Source organism: Delphinapterus leucas, chromosome 19, assembly GCF_059928025.1.
Source record: "Delphinapterus leucas isolate spDelLeu-1000000601 "Yukka" chromosome 19, BTC_Dleu_Yukka2, whole genome shotgun sequence".
Lineage (NCBI taxonomy): Eukaryota > Metazoa > Chordata > Mammalia > Artiodactyla > Monodontidae > Delphinapterus > Delphinapterus leucas.
Window position 1 is genome coordinate 50,141,204 of NC_143147.1, and position 4,733 is coordinate 50,145,936.

A 4,733-nucleotide genomic window follows, 5' to 3' on the forward strand; every position below is an offset into this window, starting at 1 on the left:
CAGCTCCGCCTTAAGAGCAGCCGGCCAGCCCCGCCCTCTTTCCTCCCTCCCAGGCCCTACACGTGGCCTGACAGCCGGCAGGCCCCACCCACAGGTCTGGACTGCTCAGGTGGGGCTGGCATGGGCGGGGGAAGGGAAGCACTGGGGGCGGCCTGGCCCTGGTGGGCACTGGGGCAGGGTGTGTGTGAGTGGGGGGGGGGGTCCCAAGCTTCCTGCTGCCCATCCCCTCCCTGGGAACCACGTGCTCAGGGGAACCCCTGCTTGGACAGGGCTTGTTAGGACCGAGGTGTACTGTAGGCATTCCCTTCACCCAGTGCCAGCCAGGGGAGGAACCGGGGCTTGGCAGGGCTAGCAGAGAGTGAAGCCTTGGCCTTGGGGGAGCAAGATGCCAGGGGACAGGAGACCCTTCCCAAAGGCCCCTCCTGTGCTCTCTGGGCTGCACTGGCAGGCACCCCATAGGGGCCCGTTGGAACTCAGGCGGGGCACAGATACTGTCTTTTCTTCTTAGCCTGGGAATAGGCTTCTAACTCAAGGGGAGGAGGCTCTGAGTGTCTAGAGGGCTTTGAGAAGGGGCTCAAAGCCTTGCTGGACTTCATTCATTCACTCATGGACTATCCCTCTGCACGGTGTTGTGGAAGTTCCATGTGGGAGTGATGGCAGGAAGTCCAAAAGTCCAGGCATTCCCTCTCCCTGGCTCCAATCCCTCCGTGTTCTGTGCCAGGGGTCCCAGAGTATTGTGAGGGGGCATCCAGCCATCGTGGGGGAGGGTCGCTGCTGGAAGAGCTGAGCCCCATCTGGGCAGGTCAGTCTGAAGCTAGGAAGCCAGCAAAGTCTCCAGCCCAGGGACTCATGGTGACCTCGGAAGTGGCTGATCTCAGGGGTTGGTGGGCTGCCCAGTGCCCCCATAATGCTCAGGGGAAGGGCTTCCGACCTGAAAGTGTTTGATGCTCTGTGGCTTCATGGAGGCGTGATGAGCTTGCGTCATGGGAGGCGAGGGAGCACAACTATGCCAAGTTGTGAAAGGTGATCCCTCTTGACGGTGGCATTGAAAGGGGTCTCTGGGTGTTCACGCAGCCCAGCTGGCCCATAGCCTGGTGAGCAGTTGTGTCTTTTTTATTTTTTATTTTTGCAGTACGCGGGCCTCTCAGTGTCGTGGCCTCTCCCGTTGCGGAGCACAGGCTCCGGACGCGCAGGCCCAGCGGCCATGGCTCACGGGCCCAGCCGCTCCGCGGCATGTGGGATCTTCCCGGACCGGGGCCCGAACCCGTGTCCCCTGCATCAGCAGGCGGACTCTCAACCACTGCGCCACCAGGGAAGCCCAGCAGTTGTGTCTTTGAATGAAGAAAATGGTGCCCCTCCCTTGGGGTGGATGCAGCTGCAAAACAGGGTGCACTGCCCACAGCAGCCTTATTCACGGGCAGCCAGCTACTGAGATGCTCAGGTGGAAGCGGCAGGTTACAGGGGGTCAAAGTGTCGGGCCAGGATTGGAGCGGTGTTGGCCCTGGCTGCCTTCCTGGGGGCTGACACCGAGGCCAGTTTTTGCAGTTCTTCAGGTCTGGGAGCCCCAGGCTTATCACCCTGCGCCTGAGGGTTACAGTCTTTCTTGGCAGGTTTGACTCTTTTGGTTCACATTTGGTTGCTTCCTTCACCTTAAGCCAGTCCCAGGAACACTGATTCCAGCCTCAGTCACCTCACAGACCCCGCCCACTCACCCCCCGCTGCCTCTGCCTCATCCCGCACCTCCCTCTGCTCCCCCTACCTTCCCCTCACCTCCTCTCGACATGCTCAGCCTCCCAAGGGGTGGGACAGAGTTTCTTCTGCATCTATGGATATGAGTGTATGATTTTTTTCCCCTCTTTTGCTTGTCGATGTGATGGAGTACATTAGCTGATTTTTGAATATTGAACCAAGCTTGCATACCTGGGATACATCTCCCTTGGTTGTGTTGTATAATTTTTTATACATTGTTGGGCTCAAGTTGCTAATATTTTGTTGAGGATGTTTGCATCGATGCTTATGAGAGATACTGATCTGTGGTTTTCTTGTAATGTCTTTGTCTGGTTGTGGTATTCGAGTGATGTTGGCCTCATAGAATGAGTTAGAGTATTCTCTCTGTTTCTAGCTTCTGAAGGAGATTGTAGAGAATTGGGATTTCTTCCTTAAATGTTTGGTAGAATTCACCAGTAAACTCATTGGGGCCTTATGCTTTCAGTTTTGGAAGATTATTAATTACAGATTCAACTTCTCTAATAGACGCAGGCCTATTCACAGCGCTTCTTTCCAACTTCAACATATAGCATTTTCCTGGCTGCTGGGGGCAACTTGGTCTACATCTACCCTTCCAAGCGAAGGGATTCCAAGCCTATATTTTGAGGGATCCTGAACTCCTCTCACTAAGGAAGAGGGAAAATCAAACAAACAAACAAAAAATGTAGTTTCTGAAAGGGCTTTTTTTTCTTGTAGAGAATCTGTTACACATTCATTCAAAATACATTCATTGGGGGCTTCCCTGGTGGCGCAGTGGTTGAGAGTCCGCCTGCCGATGCACGGGACACGGGTTCATGCCCCGGTCCGGGAAGATCCCACGTGCCGCAGAGCGGCTGGGCCCGTGAGCCATGGCCGCTGAGCCGGCGCTTCCGGAGCCTGTGCTCTGCAATGGGAGAGGCCACAACAGTGAGAGGCCCGCGTACCGCAAAAAAACAAAAAAAACAAAAAAAACCCATTCATTGAATATTCTTGTGTTTAGGCACTGGGATACCAAGATGAATGGGACAAGGTTCCTGCTCCCAAGGAGCATGCTGTCTATGGGAGAGGATGACTCATAGGCAAATAAGTCCCCAAATCCCAGGCTGGTGCTCCCCAAATCCTACAAAGGAGGGGAAATGCTTGGTCCTCTCTGGTAGCCATTAGTCACATGTGGCTATTCAGCCCTTTTGATGTGGCTGGTCCAAACTGAAACGTGTCATAGGCGAGAAACACGATTCAGATTTCAAAGACTTAGTATGAAAAAAAGAATGTAAATATCTCGTTGATGCTTTTTATATTGATAACATGTTGATAATATTTTATAGATATTGGGTTAAATAAAAGATACTATTAAAATTAATTTCACCTGCTTCTTTTCACTATTTGACATGTGTTTTATTAGTTTCCTGAGGCTGCTCTGACAAATTGCCACAAACCTGGTGGTTTAAAACATCAAAAATATATTCATTTGCAGGCTGGAGCCTAGAAACCTGAAATTGGGTTGTTGGAGAGAATCTGTCCCTTGCCTCTCCCACCTTCTGGTGGCTGCCCTGGAATTCCTGGGCTTGTGGCCACGTTGCTCCAATCTCTGCCTTGTCTTTACTTTGCTTTCTCCCCTGTCTGTGTTATCTTTTACCTCCGTCTTATGAAGACCATATGATGACATTTAGGGCTCCCCTAGATAACCCAGGGTAATCTTACCATGAAATCCTTAACTTAATTACATCTGCAAAGATCCTTTTTCCAAATAAGGTAACATTAGAAAGTTTCAGGAGTTAAGACTTGATACTTTGTGGGTGGCCATTATTCAACATGTGGCTACTAGAAAGTTTAAAATTACATGTTGATTATATTTCTGTTGTACAGCTTTGGGCTATAGTAACCCCTGTCTCCTGGCACCAGAGAAAGCGTCTCAGACTCAGAGCACATTCAAAGTGGAGGGGTATGGTGACCCGCCTGGGCAAAGTCAGAGAGGTGAGAAGGAGCCTGGGGCGCTCCCAGGACCATTGGAGTGTTCCCTGTAGCTGGAACTCAGGGTGAGGGTGGGAAGAATGCTGGGAGAAGAATCTGGAGAGACAGTGTGTATATAGCATCGACCTCCACCCACTCTTCTCCTCGTGAACCTTCCTTAGCTGGAGAAGCTGGACCCTGACCACTGTGTTCCTCAGACTCTGTTGCTGCTAGAGTTCTGATTGGGCAACAGGTTCTGTCAGTTGAACGGACTTGGGAACATGGCTTGTTGCTCAGCCTGGTTGTGGAGACACTGATTTTGGGGGGCGGCTGCCTTCTAGCATCCAGTAACCAGTTTTGTGGGTATGGAGAAGCTGTTGCTGAAATGGTCTCCTGACCCCTGGATCAGTTAGGTGGTGCTTCTTGAAGCCAATAGACCCTGGGCGGCTCCTGATTTTTTACCTTCCTGACGGTGTCAGAGGAGGTGTTTCGCAAGGTGCGTCCCATGTTTCTCTGGGAGCCATTCCTGCCAGTGCAGCCTGTTCCTTTAGCCTTTCTGGTGATTTTGTCAGCATAGAATTACCTGCATGAAACTCCTTCCTGCTTAAATTAGCTAGTGTGGTTTCTGTTTCTTGCTGGTGAGTGATGCAGGTGGGCTGACCTAGGGGGTCAAGGGCATGGAGGTCAGCCTAAGCAGCCTGGCTTTTCTGCTGTGGGCGATGGAGATACAGGGATGCTTTTAAGCAGAGCAGGAGCAGGGAGGGAGCGATGTGAACATCTTTGTGCCAGAGAAAAGATCATCTTGCTTCAGGGAGTTGCTGAAACCCTTGAGAGGGTAGCAGAGGTGCAGACCTTACTTTTCTCTGGGACTCTCTTCTCTGGGGTTAAGACAGATGTCAAAGATTGGAGAGGGATACTCTTTGCTACAATGGGGCAGAAGGCTGAACTGGTGAACCTCCTGAACATTCTAGGCTTTATTTGCAGCATGCAAGACTGAAATGAATAGCAGGAAGGGCTTCCCAACAGAGACAAGAGTG